The sequence below is a fragment of the Prionailurus viverrinus genome, chromosome F1 (assembly GCF_022837055.1).
Source record: "Prionailurus viverrinus isolate Anna chromosome F1, UM_Priviv_1.0, whole genome shotgun sequence".
Classification (NCBI taxonomy): Eukaryota; Metazoa; Chordata; class Mammalia; order Carnivora; family Felidae; genus Prionailurus; species Prionailurus viverrinus.
In genome coordinates, this window is record NC_062577.1 from 9,294,640 (window position 1) to 9,321,404 (window position 26,765).

The 26,765-nt window shown below is 40.8% G+C and overlaps 1 protein-coding gene across 2 annotated transcripts in view; it reads right to left on the reverse strand.

Annotated features, from left to right (window-relative positions):
* Window positions 1–26,765, reverse strand: part of NME7 (NME/NM23 family member 7) — a 261,547-nt gene that overhangs the window by 57,335 nt on the left and 177,447 nt on the right. The window lies entirely within an intron of this gene.

Genomic DNA, 26,765 nt, shown 5'->3' on the forward strand with positions numbered 1-26,765 from the left:
GGGGAAAATGGTTACAAATAACTCCAACTTGAGGGTAAAAGAAACAAGAGGTTAAAAAAAAATGAAAGATGTGGGAGTATTCATGACCTGCTTATTAGTCTTTTTTTTATTCTAAGTGAAGCACTTCCAAAACTTCAATTTTGATTCTGACATCTACTTACAAAAATGGTATTTAATATATATGAAAATTTTTGATAAATGAAACAAATACCTGTGTACCCACTATTTAGGTGAATTAAAACAAAGCAACAACTTTGAAGTCCCCTGTGTGGGACTTTATCCTGACTCCACCTATCCCATCCCTACGTCTACCCGGAGGTGCCCGTTACTCTCAATTTTATTTAAAGATTCCCTTGTTTAGTTTTCAAAACACTGTTTTTCAGATTTATCCATGTTGTTATAGTCATAATTCATTTGTTTTTATTACTATATAAATCCAGTGTATGACTGAGCATATTTTATTCCGTTTCCTGTTGAGGGACATTGAACTAATTTCTTCTCTTTCCCCCTTTCCTTCTCCACTCCTTGCTTTTGACATACACACACACACACACACACACACACACACACACACACACACAAACACACATTCTGGTACAAGCATTCTTGTACATAGTACAGTGTATACGTACAAGAGTTTTGTCTGCACATGCATACTCAATTATACTAAGTACTGTCAAACCATTTTCTTAAGTGGTTGTAATAATTTGCCCTCAACCATCAATACTTAATAATTCCCGTTATCCACATAAAATCCAACATTTCATACTGGCTGACTCTTTTTTAAAAAAAATTTTTTTTCAACGTTTTTTATTTATTTTTGGGACAGAGAGAGACAGAGCATGAACGGGGGAGGGGCAGAGAGAGAGGGAGACACAGAATCGGAAACAGGCTCCAGGCTATCAGCCCAGAGCCCGATGCGGGGCTCGAACTCACAGACCACGAGATCGTGACCTGGCTGAAGTCGGACGCTTAACCGACTACGCCACCGAGGTGCCCCCTGGCTGACTCTTTAATTTTGCCATACTGGTGGGTGTTAAATGGTGTCTCATTGTATTCTTACAGTTCACATTTCTGTAATTACTAGAGAAGTTTAGTGTCCTTTCATATACATCCCCTTTTGTAAAATGCTTATTCTTGTCTTTTCTCCATTTTTCTACTAGGCTTTTCTTGTTCTTTTTGATTATGATTCTTAATATATTCTGACTTCTATTTTTTTTGTCACTTTTTACGATGCATGTATTTTTTCCAGGATGAAGCTTGCCTTTGGGTTTTCTTTAGTATGTCTTTTGTTGATGCACAGAAATACTAAATTTTAATGAAATTAAATTTATCAATCTTTTCATTTATGATTTGTGCTGTTTCTGAAGGAATTATTCCCTGCTCCAGGAACATAAGGATACTCTTCTCTATTGTCCTCAAAATCTTTAGATTTTGCCTTCCAAATAAAATTCTTGATCCACCTAGAATTGACTTTGGCTATCATCTGAGGGGGACATCCATTTCCATTTTTCCCTTATGGGCATTTAATTACCCCAGCACCATATATTGAATAGTTTTCCTCTTTCCTTACCAATCTCCAGTGATGACTGTTATGATATGATTTCTGTGTAGGTATGAGTCTATTTATTAGTTTGCTGTTTGGTTCCATTGGACGTTTTGTCTATTCATGTATCTACATTATACTGTCTTATTATACCTTTATAGTAAATCTTCAACTGGTAGGGAAAATCCTCCATAGTTTGGTTTTGAATGCATTAAGTTTGGACTGCCTATTAGATATCCAAGTGAAGTTTTCAAATACATGGTTGGGTATGAGTGTACTTTTCAGAGGAGTCTTTTAAACTGCAAATAACAATTTGGGGGTCCACTGCATTGTTAAGACATTTAAAGGTATCAGTTGGGTAAGATTGTGAAGGCAGTGAGATGACACATCGGGGCACCATATCATTGGAAAACCAAGGAGACAAGGAGAGATGAGCAAAGGAGATGGAGAAGAAACAACCAGCAGGTAAGGCGAGTTACAGAAGGGTCCTCTCCTAGAAGGCAGTGAAGAAAAATGTCAAGGACAGAGAGTCCTCAACAGTGCCCAATGTTGCTGAGAAGTCAAGCAGGGTAAAGACTCAGGACTGAACACTAGGTCTATCAATATGGAGTCATGGATATCCTTGACAGGAGTGGTTCCAGAGGCCTGCAGATGAGCAAAACACTGATTAATGTGGTTTCCAGAGAAAAGGGGAGTAGAGCTGGGAAAAGTGAATACAGGCAAGTATTCTGAGGAATTTTGCTAAAAGGGGAGAAGAGAAATGGAGCAGTAAATGGAAAAAAGTGGTATGAAGAGAGGTTTTTCTGGGGGAGAGGGTGAATTTTAAATTGGGAGAAATAACAGCATGTTTAAATGAGATACCACCTCACACCTGTCAGAATGGCTAACATCAACAACTCAGGCAACAACAGATGTTGGCAAGGATGCGGAGAAAGAGGATCTCTTTTGAACTGCTGGTGGGAATGCAAGCTGGTACAGCCACTCTGGAAAACTGTATGGAGGTTCCTCAAAAAATTAAAAATAGAACTACCCTATGACCCAGCAATTGCACTACTAGGCATTTATCCAAGGGATACAGGTGTGCTGTTTCAAAGGGGCACATGCACCCCAATGTTTATAGCAGCACTATCAACAATAGCCAAAGTATGGAAAGAGCCCAAATGTCCATCAATGGATGAATGGATAAAGAAGATGTGGTGTGTGTGTGTGTGTGTGTGTGTGCGCGTGTGCGTGTGTGTATGCGCGTGCACATGCACATACGCACACACACACACACTGGGGTACTACTCGGCAATCAAAAAGAATGAAATCTTGCCATTTGCAACTATGTGGATGGAACTAGAGGGTATTATGCAAGGTGAAATTAGAGAAAGACAAATATCATAGGACTTCACTCATATGAGGAACTTAAGATACAAAACAGATGAACATGAGGGAAGGGAAGCAAAAATAATACAAAAACGGGGAGGGGGGACAAAACATAAAGTCTCTTAAATATAGAGAACAGAGGGTTACTGGAGGGGTTGTGGGAGGAGGGATGGGCTAAATGGGTCAGGGGCACTAAGGAATCTACTTCTGAAATTATTGTTGCACTATATGCTAACTAACTTGGATGTAAATGAAAAAATTAATTAATTAAAAAATAATAGCACATTTACACACTGATACGAACAACCCAACAAATGGAAGCAGGAGGGAGACGAATCGGGAAGGAGAAGCAAGAAATGCTGGAGTAATGGAATCGAGTGCAAGAGTAGGGGAGCTGGCCTTATCTAGGCCAAGCAGCATCCAGCCTGAGCAACAAGACCAAATACAGAGCCTGACGCAGGTAAGTGGTTCTGTGCAGCGGTGGGAACCTATTGAAGTTATTTTTAATTTTTATTGAGACATAATTTACATAGATAACATGTATCGGTTTAAGTTTCTTTATTTGAGAGAGCGTGCATGCATGTACACGTACGTGATAGTGAGTGGGGGAGGGGCAGAGAGAGGGGGAGAGAGAATCTCAAGCAGGCTCTGTGCAGTGCCCCACATGGGGCTCCATCCCATGAACCGTAAGATCATGACCTGAGCCGAAATCAAGAGTCAGCTGCCTAACTGACTGAGCCACCCAGGCGCCCCAACACGTATTGGTTTTAAGCGTAACTGCCCCATGAATTTTGTCGAATGGATAAACTCAGTAATCACCCCCCTAAACAAACTATGGAACATTTCTAAAGTTCCCTCCAGAAGTTTTCTTTTGACTGATTCTATTGTGCGGTGGAAAGGGCAGCAAGACTGTCATCAGCTGAGGGGAAGGCCGGGGAGGAGATTTGGGGATGTCAGGAGAGAAAAGAAGGTTTGGAATACATTTTAAGAGCAAGAAAGTGAATGAACCGGGAAAGTATAATGTGACGGCCGAGCAGCACTGAGGAACCCCGTCAGGCCCTTTGTTAGTGAGGTTAGGTGAGCAGTCATGAATGCAGAGGGAGATCTTTCAGGATAGCTGTGTTCTTCTCCAGCTACACTCAGCATCTGGTTGAAAGCTGAATTTAACGAAGGGCAGGGCTTTGCCAAAAGAAAACAGCAAAACAAGAGAGGAGTGAGGGGGGTTGAAGGTATATTCAAGGTAGTGATGATAATAATATTGGACAACACACATTACACTGAGTAAGAAAGTGAGGGCCTGGGGTTGGAGGGGTGAGAGACAACGAGAAGGTAGATCCATGGATTGGAGCTCCTGGTGGGAGGATTATTAAAATCGGCGTGAGAAGAAGTGAGCTGGAAAGTTAAGAGATGAGATACTCGAAATTACTGGAAGTGAGCAGAGAGGGTGTGTTCGTTCACAACCCTCTTGGGATTTGCCGGGTGTAATCTGAAACTGGCCCCGGTACTCAGAGGGCAGGGAGAAACTGAAGAAAGAGGTCAGTAGCGGCAGTTTTAATAAGCAAGAGGAACTTGGGTGGCGGCAAGACGAAGGGATCCCTGTCCCTGCCAGCCACATCTTAACCTTAATTGGGTTGAGTCACATATACTGTGCAGGTGTCCTCAACTCCGTATCATTAGCTTAAGGCTGCATCCTTGGAGCAGCCACTGGTGGGGAGCAAGGCAAGCAGAACCCACATTCCAAGGACAGGGAATGGGGGTGGGGGGCCTCTGATCGACTGGGTCGACTGACGGTCACGTCTTTCCAATGACCTTCTCCAACGGGGTCACAGTGATTTATAATGACCAGTTTTAAGGTGTCACCACGGCTAAGGTCACACGGAAGGCAAGAATACTAAAGAAAGGAGGGTCACAGACTGAAAGACCAAAGTACTCAACGGACCACCTCTATGGAGATGGAAATCACCAAGGGCGATGGCGGCTGTAGCTTAGGATGATGCAAACATGCTGGGCAGTATTCACATCTGAGTCCATCACTTGAGCACATTTTAAAGGTTTGTGTTTATTTAATTACTTAAGTCTTCCTTCCAAGGTTGTATCAAATGTCAGTTACCAATGTACTGCATTTAAGAAAAACATTTTGATAAACTAGAATATAAGGATAGCTTTATGTTTCATTTCAAATTCATTACATTCATTCTGTCCCCCGTAATTTTCCTGGCACGTCAGCACCCGATACTGGACATCTACTCTGCTCATGCGGTGGTAAGCTGCCATTCTGTGAAATAAGATGTACTTTGTGAAACTGTGAAGGTCACTACTTATTTTCCTTTTTTTATAGTTTTGTTTAGGAAGAAACACTTGGAAGGGACTCCATTTGAGTAAACTGTTTCGTAAGAACTTGTTCTGTACCTACTTTAGTTGGTACACACCATTTTCATTAAAATATTACTTTCATATAAGTGACTGCTGTATGCACAGCACCTGAATTCTGAAGAGGTGTGGGGGGGGGGGGAGGCGCATGTGTGTTGGTGGTTGGGGGGACGGTTGTTAATCACATTGTACTGTGGTGAGAGAATGTGGTCTTTTTGGTTTTCCTTTGAAGGAATTCGTTGGGATTTTCTTTGCACCCTGATACATAGTCAATTTTCGTCAATGTCTCAAGGGTGGCTGAAGAGAATACTGCACAGGTTGCATTCTCTGGCAAAACCAACTCTGAGGAAACCAACTCCGAGGTGTGCATGCAGGAAGTCTATTGGGAGGTGGCCTCAGCATCCACACTTGTGGGCAAGTGAGGAACAAGGGAGTGGGAAGAGGGAGAAGTTGAACTTCAATGAGTAACACCGGCAGCCTTAGATAACCCCACAGTGAGCCCTGGAGCTGCGATGACCCTTCAGAGTCAACCTGAATTGTAGCAAACAGGTGAGGCCTTGATCTCTCCAAACTGACACGCCACTGGATACAGGCCACTCCAGGGAAGGGGCTATGACCTTGGGCAAGGTGACTTTCTTCAGCAGAGGGCAATATGGGAAATAATTATGGAATTACTGTCAGCAGACAACACACAGCTGGGGAACGGGCACTTCAGTCCGGAAGCTGAGGGGTGGGGGGCGGATATGAGCAGCCCTCTGTAGTATCTACCACTTACATGCGTACAAACACACACACACACACACACACACGACGCACGGTGTAGACACGGCATCTATGACAAATACGGTGCTGCAGACAATTGCAATCTGATTACCATCCTTTTTAGGTAATGAGTTTCTTCTCCTTTCTGGAAGGTTTTGCATTATCTCTTTATCTAAGCAATGGTCGTTTACCCGTCATTCTGCTCCACGGTCCACAGTCCAATTCAGTACATCAGCTTCTATTTCTTCTACTGTTTTCTCTCCTCCATTTCATCTCTTCTTTCCTTTGGCTATTTCTATGCAATAAATGTTGAGATTTCTGGTTCAATCCTCCCTCTCTCTCTTCTTGTATAGCTTCCATCTGTCTTTTTGTACTATATTCTGGGGGAATTCCTCTGTTTGATCTGTCACCTGACTAATTTGTTTTTAAACTGGGTCCATGGTGTCACCCTACTGACTTGCTATTTTTTTCAATTTCAAAAATTGTGTTTAAGGCTTTCACTATCTATAATTATTTTTTTATAGATCCAATTTTCCTTAGGTCTTTCTGAGGATACTGCCTCCTCTTATGTAAAGACTTCTTGTTAGGCCTGTTACTTTGGTTTCCTTAGGCACTGGCTCTGTTGGTTGCATCTGGTGTCTTCTTTATGGCACCGGTTAACCTCGAATGACTTGCGATCCTGGGCTCTCCGTCTTCCTGTTTGGAAATTTCTGTTTACCTGTCATGGACACCAGAGGCATGCCGACAGGTGGGGCTGGCTGCTGTCCCTACAGAAGCGGGGCTTCCCATTTGTCCTCGGTGTGATACTAGCTACCCATCTACTACTCTGCCTCTAGCTAAAGCTCCAGATTCACTGCCCTGGGCTGCGGCTAAAAGCATCACCTGCCTTCTGCCCAGGTGAGCGGCTCGCCACGCAGCCTCCCCACCCATCACCCTGCCCGTGGCCTCCCGTCCCTCCTGACACGGAGGCCACGGTGTCTGACGTGCAGCACAGCCAGAGCCCCTGTCTTCTCTGAGCAGTCCTCTCCTGCATGCTGTGGAGTGCGGCTGTCCTTCCCCGTCCAAACCTGTCTGCTTTTTACCTTTCAAAGTGAATGGTCTGCTAATGATAGGCATTCTTTCTTGTTTCCAGCATTGCTGGAGAGTTACTCTTCAGAATAAAAGATAAGACAAAACGATGCGAAATACAATCTATCTCCAACCATTCCTGAGGCCGGGAAGAGCAGGGGATTATCTGCCACGTTAATGCCCACTCATCCTGCAGACAGTCTCTATTTCCCCAAGCCCATTAAGCCACCTTCAATTCGCCGTTCATGCTGCTCTCATTTTGTATCTAAAATGCAAATATTATCATGCTACTCACCTGTAGTGGCCTAATGCCCAAGCCCCTTTAGTGCGTCATTCAAGGTCCTCCACATTCTGCCTAAACCTACCTTTGAGGCCTCGCTCACACCTTCCCTGAAAGCTTCAATCCCACCAGCACCTTTTCCTCTACAAAACTAACTTGAATTCCTCCCAGAGTAATCTTCCCTTTCCCACCATTTCAAGAGGAACTTAATGGTCCTAGTATGAGCCCTCTGACTTGCATTTTATGTTTTTTTGTGTGTGCCTATTTTTAGTAAGTTCCCATTAGACTCTCAACATTTAACACGATAGAACACTTCCTCAATATTCCGTGTCTTATTTATAAACACCCAGTAAATGCTTGCTAAATACCTGTTGACTGACATAAAATGACAACATGTCTATTCAGGGAGCCGGGATGGAGAAGTAACAGAGGGCAACAGCTGTGGGGGATGACTCTGGATTTGAATTTTGCCTTTGTCACTCACTAGTTGTGTGACCCTGCCGTGTTACTCAACCTCTCTGCGCCTGCTTCAAAGTTCTCATTTGTAAAACAGGGAAAGAAATGGGACTTAACTACAGGGTTGCGGTGAGAACGGAAGGAAGAAATACCTGTGTTTTAAAAAGTGTCTGTCACAGTCGGTAGATAATGGCCACTGGTTTTATTAGTAGGACTTCAGAATTGAAAGGAAATGGGAGGAGACACTTCCTAAAGAGACCGAAACGGGGGATACTTTGATATGCGTCAAAGCCAGTCCAACCAAATATTCAAGCACCTTTTAATAAATATATAACGTCTCTCAAGATTTTTAATGATAATTTTAGAAGAAAGGTAAAAGTTTAAATAATCAAGTAATAAGAACTTAGATTAGACAATAATCTTAGATCTTAAGATCTAAGAACTTAGGGACGCCTGGGTGGCGCAGTCGGTTAAGCGTCCGACTTCAGCCAGGTCACGATCTCGCGGTCCGTGAGTTCGAGCCCCGCGTAGGGCTCTGGGCTGATGGCTCAGAGCCTGGAGCCTGTTTCTGATTCTGTGTCTCCCTCTCTCTCTGCCCCTCCCCCGTTCATGCTCTGTCTCTCTCTGTCCCAAAAATAAATAAACGTTGAAAAAAAATTAAAAAAAAAAAGATCTAAGAACTTAGATTAGACAATAATCTATAAATAAACCACAGAAAGTCTTTTTACTGGTACAATATATCGTGCCAGTAAATGATAATGGCGAAGCATAAAGCTGTAGAACACGTATTTTCTTCATAGTTTGCTTTCACTTTTCACTAAAATTGAGGCTTTCATTCGATCTGTTTTTGAAAAAGTATTGATACCTTGATTTTAGTTTTGATTACTATAAAATTTCATATAAGTCTGTAGAAGTAAAAAATACTGAAATACTGAAAGTGAAAGCCCAGAAGAATCCTCCACAGATCCTTATCCCCCTCTACTTCCTGGCAGATTTTCCCTACTTGTTCCTAACAGATTCATGCTGTCCCGTTCCTCGTACACTACGGTGAAAACCAGCCCACCAAGCCCCCGTCTGAAGAAGCGGAAATGAGTATCAGATACATAAAAGCAACAAGAGGTACCAACACGCAATTTACATATCCTAAATAACTGTTTTAAGTTACTGCAGTTTTAGTAAGTGATGGGTTATGCTGAGCAAATGAGACTCTTGAAAGCCCCACATTTACTCGCATTTAGAAGGTCGGCAGTCTTTCAAACTCTACCAAACTCCTGGCAGATCTGTCTGCCACCACAACCTGGCCTGCTGAGCTCCATCAAGTCAAATGCTTGGTTATTACACGGCTCCCCATAAGGACTAAAAATTCCGCTCTGGTAATCCTGCGGGGGAGGGGGGGGGGGCGGAGGGGGCGGTGCCAGAAGAATTCTGGTTTAAGGAATGACCTCTAAATCTAAGACATGGAAACAATGCACTAAGTAGAATGGTGACTAGCTAAATACTGAAAACAAATGAGAGAAGATTTATGTAATTATTCTTTTATTGTGTGCATTGTAAATATTGTTTATTGAATTATAAGTCAGACTCATAAAATAAGTCTGGACAAAGAAAAACTGCTTCCACAGAAAGCCACACTGTTTCTGTTCTCTACAATATGACAGAGATATGCAAGAGTGAAAAGGACCTTCCACTTAAGAGGTGAACTGGGAAGAGATTTGTGCAAGTTACTGATTATAGAGCCTTTGAGAATGACAACTTAATGATCAGCTATGGAATATATTCATATAATGAGTGGCACATGGTGGAAAAGCACACCTGGTCATTGGTCTAATTTTGAAAAAAGTCTAAGTAAAAGAAAAAAGTCTTCTATAAACTATAGGGTAACCATGTTAGCAACGATACAGACAAATGGATGCACATTAAAAGAGGAAGGAGCATAGGTCTTGGCAAACCTCAAATAGCTGAGAAGCAAAACAGAAAATCAATATACACTGCCCTCATTTCATAGACAATAAGGGTGATAGAACTTTCAAAGGCCAATGAAGCAGCCACCATATTGAAAGCAGCAAATATTCATGCTTTTAGCCAACAAGTCCTATCATGTTAAAAAGTACATGCTTAGTTCTCTCCTTGACTCCTCTGGTACTTCAAAAACACCCCACCAAATCTGACCCTCAAATGCTTTTCCATTTGCATGAAACTTGATATTAACTTTACAGTTTTATATTCCTGGGACATGAGCAATACGAGACTAATTCACAACTAAAACATGATAATGGAACATTGGGGGACTTAGAAGTAGGAGAAGGAACCAGAGAGGAGATCCAAAGGCTACTTTTTGCAAATCTAGGATCCTTCTAGAACCTATGCACAGGACTCAAAAAGAGTAACTGCAAAATTAAATTCAACTACTTATGTATTAGTCTCACTGAGTGAGCCATCAGAGAATTCACAGTAAATACACTCATCTCATTAGCTTTGGAGACCACGTGATTTGCTTAAATATGAGGAATCATTAAAACATGTGGCTTGGGAACCCATGAAAGGCTTCACATCTCACTTTTCATTAGGCAGAAATTAGATGTAATCAAAATTTATAGGACCTGAAGAGGGTGATAATTAAACGGGACTTCAGGTAAAACATTTAGACAATTCAATCTTGTCTTTTGCACTAGGCTTCAACAGACCACATGCCATACTCATCACGGCCTCTTACTGAGCTGTTTGCTACCTTACCAACAATAGGCACTGGCTGATACATGTGCTATTTCTAAATAAAAAATGATGATCCCTTTGTTCTCTTTTCAAATAGTTGGGCAAATCTCTTAGTCACTTTTAGGTAAATTACATCATATTTTAGCAAAACCCACATGGACACATTTACATTACGTCTGTGAACATATACACGTTAGTATAGAGGAAAACGACATAACTTTCTGGTAAATATTTTCCTATATTCTGGCCTTCCTAAATGCTGCATTTAGGAGACGTAACCTTTGAAGTGGAGTCACATTACTACTGAGAAACTTGAAAGGCATTCTCAGTCTCTCCCCCAAAAAGAAGCGCTCCCCACAGTCTACCCCATCCTGATAAAATAGAGAATTGTGACACAATCTTCTTTGACTCTCCTAAAAAAACTTAGAGCTCAATACCTGGAAACTCCCCTAAAGGGACAAAACAATGAAATAGCTGGGACCCATTCTTGACACCTCTATCACCCAATTTATTACAAAGTCCTGTCAATAAAATGCTGAAATATAGTCCACATCAGTCTATTTCTCTGTTCTCCCACTCTGCCACCATATTCTCTTGCCTAGACTATTGATTTCTTAGATTTCACTCTTCCTGGTTTATGCAGTCTCCTAGATCCCACATATATGCTACACAAAGCAATCATAGTGAGGCTATACAATGCAAGTTGAATTATACCATTTCCCTACCTGAGATGCTTCTCTTAAGAGAAAACCTAAAATTCTAACACGCTTTAGAAAAGCCTACATGATCGGATTCCTGCTTACTTCTCCACCTGCACTTGAAATAATCTAGTCACTTCCACCTCTTCCAGTTTTCAAAGCCACCACGCCCTTTCCTAGCTCAGGCGTGAAAACACAAACTTTCTCTTTGAATATTCTGGCTCCGAAGTTTTTCTCCCTCTTCGCAAGAAGTTCATGGACCTTACAAATGGTTCAGAATAAGCAACATAAATAAGATCGGGCAGATTCTATAGCCTGGCTCTCTCAACCCTTCACTCTATCCTCCTTCTAGATGGAGGCTAGAAATATTAAAAACTACATTCTCTAGGCGCCCTCTTGGCTAGAGTCCTTCATGTAAATTATGTCCTACCAATGAGATCTGGAAGGCAGAACTGAACACAGGCCATCTACCTGCTGGTGTTGCTACTGCAAGTTCGGGTGGGACACACAAGGGTCTGGAGGCAGTTGTGGTGGCCAGACTGAGTGTCTAAGTCACCAGATTCCACGACAGTCAGTGCAGGTGGCAGCAGTGGAGGCAGCAGCAGCAACATCTGGCTTAGATGCAGGTACGGTGACCTTGAAATCAATAGTTCCAGTGGTCTAACAAACTCATCTTAGTATAGGTGTGTTTCAAATTATAAAGCAGGACAGAAAGTTTATAAAATTTCACATTATGTTATATATGTCATATATTAGAGTAGCAACATAAATTTCAGCAGTTAGTGGAAATATCTTGGTGTTTTAAAGGCCTAGGTTCGCGCACTGGACTCAGCTGAATGATAACGCCCCTCAAATGTCTAAAAGTGTCTGGCCAAGTTGGAGGCACCCAACAGTAGATACAGTCATCACCTTCGTAATATTATAAATAAACTCCTAAAATTACAGCTAACAATGAATCACTTACATTGTACTTTCATTTTTAAAAAGACATAACATTTCATATGCACCTCACAATCCCCTGTTGCGTTGATAATGCAGACCATTTTCACCTTTTATAGGTATGGATAACCTGGTTCTACGGACAGTCTTAGACTTCCTGTCAAGCACCGAAGAAAGACTGTATACAAAGATCAACTACTTTGGGCAGACTCTTAACTTCCTAAGCTGCCCAAGGCCTGCTTACGATTCCCTTTAACGTTGCCATGGGTCTACCCCTACAATTCATTCTCTCACCTTGTTTAGACCACAGTGGTCTCCCAACAGGCCAGTTGCCTCCACCATCAAAAACTGACTCCAGTGATTTGTTTCCACATCTGTTTCACTCTTGCATCTATAAATGCCTTAAGGACAAGGACTACGACGGTTGTATATCCAACACACAGAGAACGCTCATGAAAGATTCACTGAGTTAACAGTAGTAATGATTTAGTGCAGGAGTGAATAAATGAAGGAAATGACTACATGTTCAAGTATATACACTTCATTAATCTGGTTAATTAGCCAGTAGAGAAACTAGACCTCTTGGTTACTAATAATCCAGTGGGCTTTTGGGTATATTACACCCTTTAGATACGCCTGTTTTAAGGAACCCTGCAGCAAATCCTTTTGAAATGAAAGTAACCACTCCTTAATTTATCTGTTTTGCGAACTGATGGGTTTGTAGATCAGATTTGCTCAAACTAGGCCACACCTGTCTCAGAATGGAATCAAGAACTCTCAGCACTAATCCCACAGCTCTGCGAGTGACTTCTTCCGTGACCGTGATTGAGGATGACACTGCTGTTTCATCACAGATACAGGACACCACAAGGTGAATATGAGATGGGAGCCATCCGCCAGAGTGGCATTAGGCGTAGAAGCATGCTCACAAGTGAATTTCCAGTCGGTATATTAAGACACACCTAAATTTCCGGAAGGGCTACTTTATCTTCTGGTGAATATCCACAGTGTACAAAGGACCAACTCACCCTAAACATTAGAGCTCACATTATAATCATCTTTCAGCTTATTTGAACTTCTCTATTACTGCTATTGCTCTAGAATGGAATAAATCACGTTCTTACATAGGATCTTGAGGCAAGAGCCTCATTTAGAAAGCAAATAATAAACTGTTCACCATAGTTACAATGTCATCATTATTTTCCGGATTATTTTTTTTTTCACAAGTACTCATTTGTGCACAAAATACATTGAATTTTTCTATGAATGAAAATACCTGATAAATCAGAATGCCCCTTTACTTAGATAATTCAAATTAGTGTTGTTGCTCTCAGAAGTATCTTGTATTCTTTCCCCAAGTCTTTATTGTAAAAAGGTAATTTTAGATTTTTTCTCATCTTTAGTCTTTAACAGTAACAGCTTTTTTTTATACGAATTTGTTTTTTAATGTTTATTTTTGAGAGAGAGAGAGAGAGAGAGAGAGAGAGACAGAGAGAGAGACAGAGTGCAAGTGGGGGAAGGAAGAAAGAGAGGGAGACACAGAATCCGAAGTAGGGTCCAAGCTCTGAGCTGTCAACACAGAGCCCGACGCAGGGCTCGAACCCACAAATTGTGAGATCATGACCTGAGCTGAAGTCGGACGCTTAACCGACTGAGTCACCCAAGTGTCCCAAATGGTTAATAGCTTTTTTGAAAAGAAAAACTTTTCTTTGGGATTTATATTCTAAGAGGTAACTTTGATCCCCTGAAATTCACTTTCTCCGAAGCAGATACGTAAACTATCATCTTAGAATACAAAATTTACATAGAAAAAAATAATTCCATTTCCTCATTCTCTTCCAGACTCTCTGACCTCTCCTTTTCTCTGCCAAAGCAATGCTCAGAATGCCTTATAGAAATCTGACTTTCCCTTCTATTGCTGGAATAAAACAATTCTTTTTCTTTCTTTTTTTTAAATTTATTTTGAAGAGAGACAGAGAGGAAGAAAGAGAAAGAGAAAGGGAAAGGGCAAGGGAAACAGAAAGAGAATGAGAAAGACAAAGAGGAAGAAAGAGAGAGAGAGAGCCAAAAGAGCAGGGTAGCAGGGGAGGGGCAGAGAGAGGGGGAGAAAGAATCCCAATCAGGCTCCACCCTCAGCACAGGCCACCACGTGGGGGTCAATCTCACAAACCACGAGATCATTACCAGAGTTGAAATCAAGAGTCAGAGGCTCGGGCACCTGGATGGCTCAGCTGGTTGAGTGTCCGACTTCTTTGACTCAGGTCATACCTCATGGTTCGTGGGTTCCAGCCCCATGTCAGGCTCTGTGCTGACAGCTCAGAGCCTGGAGCCTGCTTTGAATTCTGTGTGTGTCTCTCTCTCTGCCCCTCCCCTGTTCATGCTTTCTCTCTGTCTCTCTAAAATAAATAAAAATTAATAAAATTTTTAACCACATTAAAAAAAAAATCTTCCTTCATTCCTGGTGGTATCACTACCCTCCCAAGTGTTCAGGCTAGCGAATTTCAAACTATTTCTAACAATTTCATTCATTCCACACAACCAGTTAGTCATTACCTAATTTGCTAATCTCATTTGTTAATTTCCCCCTCCATTTATTCAATGAGCATTGATACCTATAATATGTGAGGTACTGGGGCCGGAGGTAAGGAAATAAAGTTTAACTGAACATTTCTATTCTAAGAACTCACAGTCTTACAAGACGTCAAGTAAATAAACAGCTAGCGATGTTCTAGGAATTGTTTAACAAAGAGCTGTCCAAAACCAAAACATAAACCATAAACTGATTTGTACTGTTTGCTCATTCCCATGGTGTAAATTCTCCTGCCATGACAGAACGTGAAGATGGGAAGTGGTGCTAACAAGGGGATCTTGTGAGTTGGTGCGAGCTGACCCAGCATGCCACTGTGAAAACCCTCACAAGGTGACCAAAGCTCTACTGGAGACACAACACAAAGTGCTCTGAGAGCACAAGGATCTTCACAGGATCTTTTAGGTTCTGTGAACTTCCTTCCATCCTTCACAACTACTGCCTTAAACTAGTTTAGCAAGGGGCAAGGGAAGCCAGCAAGGTAGTTTTTTCCGACTCAGTCACCTCAATGGGTCCCCACTAAGTTCAAGTGTATAGGGTATGGTAATTCAAGGTGCTTCTCAATTTTGCCCTGAGGTATTCTTTTAGCCTTATCACTTCATACAATTTATGCTATAGAAACTATTCAGACGTGAAAAAGGCTACTGAAAGAGAAACACAAAATTTGTCTGTGGACCCAGGATATAACAGAAGACGTACCTACTTGCCTTAACAGTGAAACTTTCTTTACAACTTGCATTGAGTCCTGTCTATACTCTGTGATAATCAACATGCCCATCAAACACAGTAGAGTGGAGAAGCTTATCAATACATTTATTTGCTCTTCCTGGATTTGGAATGTGTTTTTATTTCACCATAACTTGTTCATGCTATTCCTTCTAGCATGTTTTCCCTCTTATTCTCTGGTCAGTGAAACTCGAAGCTTCCAGAAGAAAAGTCTTTCCATGAAGCATTCCCCAATTCCCAGCTAGAATTAATAACTCTCTGTGCTACAAAGGGTACTTAGCAATGGACCTTGTGTCATAAACTGAAATTATGTTGGTTATCTCTCTGTAAGGGTATTGATCAGTACTATTTGCAGATGACATGATATTATACATATAAAATCCTAAAGACTTCAACAAAAAAACTACTAGAAGTAATATATGAATTCAGTAAAGTTGCAGGATACAAAGTTAATACCCAGGAATTAGTAGCCTTTCTATACACTAATAATGAAGTAGCAGAAAGAGAAATTAAGGAAATAATTCCATTTACAATTGCACCAGAAAGAATAAAATACCTAGGAATAAATTTAACCAAGGAAGTGAAAGACCTATACTCTGAAAACTATACAACATCAGTGAAAGAAATTCAAGATGACACAAACAAATGAAAGACATTCCATACTCGTGGATCAGAATTAACTTTATTAATTAATTTAATATTGTTAAAATGTCCATACTACCCAAAGCAATCTATATATTCAGTGCAATCCCCATCAAAATACCTATAGCGCTTTTCACAGAACCAGAACAAATACTACAATCTGTATGGAACCACAAAAGATTCCAAATAGCCAAAGCAATTTGATAAAGACGAACAAAGATGGAGGTGTCAGAATCCCAGATTTCAAGATGCTCTAGAAAACAGCAGTAATCAAAACAGTATGGTACTGGCACAAAAACAGCCACAGAGCGATGGAACAGAATAGAGAGCCAAGAAATAAATGTATGCTTACACAATTAATCTATGACAAAAGGAGGCAAGAACATACAATGCAAAAAAGACAGTCTCTTCAATAAATGGTATTTAGAAAACTGAACGGCTACATGTAAAAGAATGGAACTAATACCATATTCAAAAATAAACTCAAAATGTAGTAAAGACCTACACGTGATACCTGAAACCATAAAAAGTCACAGAAGAGAACACAGGCAGCAATTTCTCTGATATTGTCACAGCAACAGTTTTCTAGATATGTCTCCTAAGACAAGAGAAACAAAAACAAACTATTGACCCTGCATCAAATAGAAAGCTTTTACACAGTGAAGGACACCAAGAAAATGAAAAGGCCACCTACTGAATGGGAGAAGATGACACATCTGATAAGGGGTTAATTCCCCAAATACATAAAATCATATGACTTCACTCATATGAGAACTTTAAGAGACAAAACAGACAAGGGAAGGGAAAAAAAGAAAGAATATAAAAACAGGGAAGGGGACAAAACAGAAGAGACTCATAAATATGGAGAACAAACTGAGGGTTACGGGAGGGGTTATGGGAAGGGGGATGGGATCCATGGGTAAGGGGCACTAAGGAATCTACTCCTGAAATCATTGTTGCACTATATGCCAACTAATTTGGATGTAAATTTTAAAAAATAAAAAAATAAAACTAAAAAAATTAAAAATAAATTAAAAATTAAAAAAATAAGAATGTATACAATTCGACAAAGGAGCCCTCGTACGTTGTTGGTGGGAATGCAAATTGGTGCAGCCGCTGTGGAAAACAGTATGGAGATTCTCAAAAAATTAAAAACAGAAATGCCATATAATCCAATAATTCCACTGCTGGACATTCATCCAAAGAAACAAAACACTAATTTGAAAATATATATGCACCCCTATGTTTATTGCAGCATTATATACAATAGCCAAGATAGGAAAACAACCTAAGCTATCCATCCATCGATAGATGAACGGTTAGGGAAGATGTAGGATATATACACACATACACACACAATGATATTTTGCAGCCAGAAAAACGAATGAAATCTTGCCATTTTGGGACAGCATGGATCGACCTAGAGAATATAATGCTAAGTGAAATAAGTCGGAGAAAGACAAATACCATATGCTTTCATTCACACGTGGAATTCAAGAAACAAATCAAATTAATAAAGAGAGAGAGAGAGAAACAAAAAGCCAGACTCTTAAATATAGAGAACGAGTGGTGACCAGAGCGGAAGTGGGCAGGGGGATGGGGTAAATAAATAAAGAGATTAAGAGTACATTTATCTTATGGGCACTGAGAAATGTACGGAATTGTTGAATCCTTATACCATACACCTGAAACTAATATAACACTGTATGTTAGTTGGGCTTGAATTTGAAAAAAAGGAAAAAAGTACTGATCAGGGCAGTCTTGTTCCCTGCTAAATCCTGAATGCCAAGAACAGTCTAGAACACACTAGCTGTTTGGTTAGTATTTACTGAGCACACAAAAACTCAATTATAAATGTCTCCTCTGAGAGAGAACACAACCGTTGGAAATGGGGACTGTGTCTTGTTCATCTTAATACCCCTCAGAGCATTCGGTACGTCTCACACAGGGAGGAACTTAATATATGAAGTTTGAGTTAGTTTGAATCTTCTCTAGAAATTTTAGTTTTTTAGTATCCAAAAACTACATGATTTATGAAATAAGTATATTTCGAAATATAGGTACAACATAGAAATATACCAAACAAATTGAATTTATTTTTTTTAAATTTTTTTTAACATGTATTTATTTTTGAGAGACAGAGAGAGAGACAGAACATGAGCAGAGGAGGGGCAGAGAGAGAGGGAGACACAGAATCTGAAGCAGGCTGCAGGCTCCGAGCTGTCAGCACAGAGCCCGACGTGGGGCTCGAACCCACAAACCGTGAGTTCATGACCTGAGCCGAAGTCGGATGCTTAACCGACTGAGCCACCCAGGCGCCCCCACAAATTGAATTTCTAAATGGGTGAAGAAGCAGCCTAGGCAATACAGACAGGGTCCGGACCAAAATTTACACTGGAGAATCTCAAATATTTCTACTGCACAGGGAAGAGTTGTGACCACTTCTCTAGCAGGTGATGAAGTGGAACCTGGGACTTGTACAAATAACAAAATGGCAGCACAAACAGAATGCCAGGCTCTCAGTACCATTTTGCAGCTCTCTGGAGAGGATTCATGGGAACCCACAGGCTGAGGACCTGACTACTTTATCGCTCTGTGGGTGTGGATATGTGCAATATAGTTCTTACTCATTTTGGAGGTTTTGTTGATTCCCTATGTGACAAGTTAATTCATACTAATACCTGGAGGTACATTTTGTAGTCAGGTCATCTTGGAGAGCACACTAGAAAAAAAAATATGATTCAAGGACAAATGTTCTCTAGGTTATTTACTGAGCATTTTTGTTTTGCTTCGTTTGAATGCGGGTGTTCTTTTTTAGGCAGGGATAAGCATTTGGTCACACTTGTTTCGTTTTTTCTTTTAAACATTTCAGGCTAAAACTATACAGTCACAATCTATGCTGTACAACTTGATTGTTCAAATAATTTCTATGTAGCAAATTGCTGGAAATGAATGTAGGTCCTGCCTGGGGGTACCTCCTGGGCCTGCCTCATGAAGAGTTTCCATCCATTCAAGGGCGCCTGGGTGGCTCAGTTGGTCAAGCGTCTGACTTCGGCTCAGGTCGTGATCTCACGGTCCATGAGTTCGAGCCCCGCAATGGGCTCTGTGCTGACAGCTCAGAGCCTGGAGCCTGTTTCAGATTCTGTGTCTCCCTCTCTCTCTGCCCCTCCCCCGTTCATGCTCTGTCTCTCTCTGTCTCAAAAATAAATAAACGTTAAAAAAAAAAAAGACTTTCCATCCATTAAAGGGAGTGTCGGTGTTATTCTCTTCAATCTCCACAAGCACACTGGCTTGGCTAAGGAAGCACACCAATCCGTACTTGCATGGGGACACAGAATAAGCACATTCCAGTTATTTTCCAGGAAGTTTAACCGTGAACTTACTGCCACTCCATATTACCAAAGCATTAGACTTCAAGAAGAGTGTGTATGAAGGATTGCTTTAACACAAACAACACATCCTTTCACTTGGAACTTCAGCCTCTACTGCAACAAAACGTAAGATCGAATCGCTCTGATTTCCCTTAAAATCGTCACCCCCTGGGATGACACCATCAGCTTCTGACAAAGACAGCCTATGAAACTAGCTGCTACTGAAGACCATGAGTATTAGATCCCATGGTGCCTTCTTTGGGGATCCATGAAGGAATTTCCTCTTAGGTATCAGGACAAGTTAGGAGTTGTTGGTGAGCCATTAGTTTATCTCATGGACACTGTCAGTCATGTAATCTAATCCTGTGGATGCCTAAAAACTAAGAGCCACACTGTGGTCTCCCTGTAATAAGAATATAGGACTTGATGATGCACCTGTCCTCATTTCTGGTCTCATTTGCTCCCAGTACTGAGTTCCTCATTCACTTTCTTTTCCTTATCATGTTGCATAAATGTTTCTAAATTACCTTTAGTTCTAACGAAAAAAGAACTTTAATACAAATAAATGAATATATTAATGGCAATGTTGTAAGCTTTTAAAGGTACATAGTTAACTTGTAATATACAATTACAGATATTAAGATATTTTCAACCCTTACAGTGATATGTAACTGCAGGGTTTTTGTTGCATGCACTCTTAAAAATGAATGTTTAAAAACCATAAAATTGCCATTTCACGTGCTAAGTATCTTGCCTTGTGAAAGATTTATTTTCTTTTATAAAACTATTTAAATCTGCAAAATACCTGTACAGCCATTTAATTTATTTAATAAGTCATACCAAAAGGGGTTCTATATTTATAAATTGCTTCTATGATACATGGGCTCATATAATTCAGCCACTTTTAAAATGTAATCATTTAGGGGCACCTGGGTGGCTCAGCCGGTTGAGCGTCCAACTCTTGGTTTCGGCTCAGGTCACGATCTTGCGGTTTTGTGAGTTCCAGCCCCGCACTGGGCTCTGCACTGGCAACTCAGAGCCTGCTTGGGATTCTCTTTCTCTCCCTCTTTCTCTGTCCCTCCCTCACTCATGCTGTCTCTCTCTCTCTCTCAAGTAAATATATAAACACTTAAAAAAATAAAATATTATCATTTATATTATTATGCTTTTAAAATATGATAAAAAGCTAGTTTTGAAATATAATTTAATTTATTTAACAGAAATTAACGGACTGTCAAGATTCGTTAGTCCAAGCACTCCCTAAACTAATAGAAACAGTTAAGCAGATTTCCTGTTCTTACATTCTTTTTGGTGGTCTTGACTGAAAGTATACATACATACATACCAAGTAAAATTCTCTGCATGAGAGGAAAAAATTAAAAGACAAATTATTGCTTTGGGAAAAAGCCATTCATCCTCAGTCAGAATTCATGTGTGAGTTGCTTTACGTATCGTTTCTACAACCCAGTGTCTCAAACGTGACGAGACCACAGCAGAACTAAGCAGTATGTGCTGGTAACCCAAGCTGATGAACGCTGCTCTTTGTAATGCCTACTGTTTACTATCTCCTCAGGTTAATTAGTTTCCAAACATTATATAAATCTTTTATATATTCATGCACTTCAGAAACCGACATAAGTGTTGCTATTCGGAGAAAATATTTTGCAAAGGAAACCACGTAATCATTAAAGTCTGTTAAACCGCCATGGTAGTTGAGAAAGGGCAAGACAGACTACAAAGAACACACACCTTTGATCTTCTCACCCAGCAATTTCACCGGTAAGAACTTATTCTAAGGTAATAATAAAAAGCTAGTGCAAACATCTGTTTATAAATCCGGTCTCAGCAATGTCCTTGACATAAAACACTTGAAAATATCAACAGCAGGGGACTGGCTAACTAATCATATGCTGGAACACGACACAGCTCTTAATTATCGTGTTATGGAAGGACATTTACTGGGGAGAGAGGCAACAGAAAACAAGTGTGGGCCAGCTAGACTCACACCAAGCAACTCTGGTACATTTCACAGGAAAGAAGCAACTGAACTGTTTCTATCAAAAGAACCAGAAAACAGAGCCATTTGGATACTTTAATATTGGCAGAGTCTGAAGTCACATAATCTCAGAGACAATCTGTAATGTGGTCTCAATTTGAGGAAGCAAGTGGGAATCCACAATGTACTCTGCAATAAGGAACCTGGGGTTCTTGGTTGCCATTAAAGCGCTGGGACTCAGATTCATTGCTTGTTGGTAATTCTTAATGTACTGCTTTTGATTTCCATTAATAAAGGGGTCTAAGGCCATACCGCCCGGAATGCACCTGATCTTGCCTGAATTCCATAAAAAAATAATAATAATAAATAAAAAAGGAAGGAAAGATTTGATAGGGTTTACAGTAAGTATATGCATAATTCTTGACCCTGAAATGTGATACGCCCAGAATTTGAGTTTACCAGGAAAATTCTATCGGTGCTCCTCAAAGCTAGATGTCTTCAATAAGAGCAAAAGTTAGAAAAAGACTGGATAACTCAGATGACTAGAAATGGGTTATAAAGGCGTTTGCTTTTGAGCCCAAGTCTAGTGAAGCCAGAAGTAGAAGCAATTCACATATAATCTCGTTCAGTCTGGTATCTATTAAAATAGATAAGCTTAAGCCCATTACTCTAGGTCAGAGAGACAAATCAGAAATGAAAAAGACATCCCACATCTTCAATTATTCACAGAAATTGCCTTAAATCTATGTTCACTTCTTACTGCTATTTTCATATTGCAGACGAATGAAGCATTTAACAAAATTTAAATCCTTTTTCCTTTTTTGAAACAAAGAGCATCACCAACAGGCATTAGCCAAAAGTCTGCCAGAGATTTGGTGCTTGACGTGTGGCCTGCAGACCAGAGTGGCCTGCAGACCTGAGTTTGTCAGGAATGCAGAATTTCAGGCCCCACCTCAGAATGACTGAATCACACTCTGCAATTCAACAGGATCTTAGGGGTTTCCTCAGAAAGCTGAAGAAGCACTGTGTTAGAACATTTTTCCGGTACTGGAGACACCAACGAGGTGTGACACAGGTCCTCTAATTAGTATCCAGACCGGGAGGTGAGGACTGTTCATAAAATATACACGTATACAGGGGCACCTGGTGGCTCGGTCGGTTGAGCATCCGGTTCCCCTCGACGGGCTCTGGGCTGACAAGTGAGGTGCCTGCCTGGAATTCTCTCTCTTTTCTCTGCCCCTCCCCTGCTTGCATGTATGTGCATGCGCTTTCTCTCAAAATACATAAGCTTAAAAAAAGAAGATAAACTATACAAGGAGCACATGGTAATTGACAGATGATAAGTGTAGACGATCAATGGTGTAATAGTTTAAAGGAACGCAAACATTGCTCAAGGTTGGGGCAGTTCATACGGTCTTACAGGAAGGACGGTGCCTGGAAAAGAGGAAAACAGGGAGTATGGTATTCTCAACCCTACTTTGCATAGATTTACTCTGTAGCAGCTTTGTAAATTTCACATACCCAGCGCTCTGGGGCATGAGCAAGGTCAGGAGAAACTATGGAGTCTGAACAACTTAGTTACAGCAACTTGAAAATAACATTCTGATCAGGTATCAAAGCTTCAGAAGATAATGGAGTGAGGCATCTTACGAGATCACATGCTTCATTCTGAAATGTACAGCCTTCTGGGAGAGAGGCCATGGCTGTTTTACCCATATATATGTATTTCACTTTTCACACTGAATGTGTTAAATGTAGGTTTAACTTAAAATATAAGGCAAGTTCTTTTTTGAAGCCCTACTGAAAGGACTCCTATTGGAAAGTACAGAATTCTTTTATAAATAGTCAATTCCTACATTACATGCACTGTGAGTTAACATTTTCATTATATTTTTTTTTTTAATTTTTTTTTCAATGTTTATTTATTTTGGGACAGAGAGAGACAGAGCATGAACGGGGGAGGGGCAGAGAGAGAGGGAGACACAGAATCGGAAGCAGGCTCCAGGCTCTGAGCCATCAGCCCAGAGCCCGACGCGGGGCTCGAACTCACGGACCGCGAGATCGTGACCTGGCTGAAGTCGGACGCTTAACCGACTGCGCCACCCAGGCACCCCAACATTTTCATTATATTTTAATTAAGTATTTTTGAAAGAATCGTGCCTGTACTTACTAGAGAGGAGCAATGATTATTGTTTTGCTATCTAATGCCAGCAGTCAAAAATCAATATACAAAGGTAAAAAGTGGCACTTGTCTGCATGGTTACGTTTAAGGGCCCCCAAAGTCCCTCTCGATCTGGCCTCGCAAGCGGCAGGACTGTCTCACTGAGATATAAATAAAATGCCTTACTAACAACATCCTGAGAATACCGTGGCTCATTACTATCCGTGCCAACTGTAACTGATCCTGGGCTCGAACCTGGCTCTGGTGTCAGCGGCTTTTACCTACTGATAGACTGGTAAGGTGGCAGGCGAGTGCTTGTCCAAAAATGGTAATTTCCCAGGGTCTCAAGGTTTAAAAATATTTTCTTTCTATCTCAACACAAAGCCTACTGTCTTTAAGCAATACCACCAGGGGCTGACATTTGAAACTGACAAGCAGCACATGTGCATTAGCGAGATAAGGCCTGGCACATGTTACTACCTCTTGGGATTTTAAAATGCTAGCCACTCCAGCTGGTGGCTGTGCCCCATCCCTGGTGCTGCACTGCTTTGGGGAAACTCTAGCCCCTCCTTCTGACTGTGATGAGGACATGTCTGATCGGAATATGGTTATTTCTGGAAATACTCGGAATAAGTGAATTCCTGTATGAAGAAAAAGAAAACGGAAAGGAAAAAAAAAGAGGTAAAATATTACGCTAAGAGATCTTAAAGTATTTGATAGAAAAACAGTGAAAGCGGCCAAGAAAAAGTATAAAAATCACTAGGGAGGATTTTTGTTTTAAATAAAAATGAAAATAAGTGAGAGGGAAACAAGAGACTGAAAGGGAAAACTTCTTGTGAGAATGATTCGGATAAATGTACTAGAAAAAGGTGAAGCAAACACTGCTGGTAGAAGGAATGTGAAAATGAAAACCAATTAAATGCCAAAATTACAGACCCCCCCCCCAAAAATGACAAGAACAAAAACAAAAACAAAAGGAAAAGGAAAAGGTCCATTATGTTAGAAAGAAGGTAATTATTGAAAGTTTCCAATCCCTGTAGGGACCAAGGTGGCACCTATGGAATAAAAGGCAAGGGACAAGGAGCTGGGGGTGAGAGTAGAGAGGAGGACGGAGTACTTAGCCAGAGGAGCAAGCAAAGCCAAAAGCTTTTCAGGGAAAACAAAATTCAAAATACCAGGAGGAGAGTCAGGAAAAGTTCCAGCTCCAAAAAGACACACGGGCAAGTGTCTTTAAAAAGGTGGCATGGGTAACAGTTTCATGAAGGGTTACTGAAATGAAATGGAATGTCACAGAACTAATCTTTGGCGAATGGCGACGAGAATGACACTACTCTCATCTTTACAATATTTATTGGTACTGTTATCACAGACAGCAACCACAGTGAAGAGACTGGAGACCAACCCAACAGGAGAGGTATATTCTTAGGTGAAAAATATGTTTCTTGCATTATATGCAATTAAATTTTGAGAAATACTGAGATTTTTGAATCATAAAAAAAATTCAAACTGGAACCGGGCAGAACAGAGTTCAAATCCTAGCTTCAATTTTTAAAAGAAACATGTCTTCTATAAGAAAATTAAAAGACACTTAAAAAAAGATTTTTAAAAACCTGAGTCTTGATATTATTCTTCACTTCTAAGATTGGCACCAGAGGGGCGCCTGGGTGGCTCAGTCGATTAAGTGTCTGACTCTTGCTTTTGGCTCAGGTCATGATCTCATGGGTTTGTGAGACTGAGTTGACAGCATGGAGCCTGCTTGGGATTCATTCATTCATTCATTCATATTTTCTCTCTCTCTCTCTCTCTCTCTCTCTCTCTCTCTCTCTCTCTCTCTCTCCCCCCTCCCCTGCTCATGCTCTCTTTCTCAAAATAAATAAACTTTAAAAATAAATAAACAGGGGCGCCTGGGTGGCTCAGACAGTTAAGTGTCTGGCTTTGGCTCAGGTCATGATTTCGCAGTTCATGGATTCGAGCCCCGCGTCTGGCTCTGTGCTGACAGCTAGCTCAGAGCCTGGAGCCTGCTTTGCATTCTATGTCCCCCTCTCTCTGTCCCTCCCCTCCTTATGCTGTCTCTCTCTCTCTCTCTCTCTCTCTCTCTTTCTCGCATGCACACGCGAAAATAAACAAACAAACAAACAAGTCAAATGGGCACTAGATAATCTTTCTTGAAGAGCATGAGAGTTAGAGAGGAGCACAAAGCTTCTGGGTCAATGACCAGATATAGCAGCCATAAGAAATAGCACAGGAGATGTACATTTCAGCAATGCAAAATGAGAACTTAATTAAGTTAAATAAAATACTTGTCTGAATGTAACCATGAAAATAAAAAAAAAAAACAAAAAAAAAAACCTTTCCTTCCTGGAGTTTCTCCCACCTTCTAGTGGGAGAAGATACAAAAATTAATGTGTTTAAATAAGTAAATGGTGCAGTGTTGAGAAGATAATACTTAACATAGAAATGAGTAAAACAAAATAAGTTAGGATAAGCAGCTGGGAAGGTCAAGGTGCTGCCAGGGGCAGGGCAGGTGAGGTCTCCTTTATTTTTTTTTTTTAATTTTTTTAAATGTTTATTCATTTTTGAGACAGAGAGAGACAGAGCATCAACAGGGGAGGGTCTGAGAGAGAGGGAGACACAGAATCCGAAACAGGCCCCAGGCTCCGAGCTGTCAGCACAGAGCCTGATGCGGGGCTCGAACCCACGGACCGTGAGATCATGACCTGGGCGGATGTCGGACACTCAACTGACTGAGCCACCCAGGCGCCCCTAGGTGAGGTCTCCTTTAGATGAGATGTGCAAGCACCATAAGTTGATACGACTAAATACCAATTTGGATTTCTGCAAGAAAAGCATTATCATACGTGGATGGCATCGTCGTCCAAATAAGCTAAATTTGCTGTAAGAATCCTGCCTTGAGATATTCTAACAACTCTATTCTGTTTTTCATGTTACTCCTAATTTCTCTTTCGCCAGTCACGCTGCAGTGCTCATTTGAAGCATAACCATTTCTTTTGATTGACCTTGTAGCAGCAGCGCTTGTGAAGGTCATGTTCACCATGGGTCTTCAGAGGTCGTTGCGGAAAGCA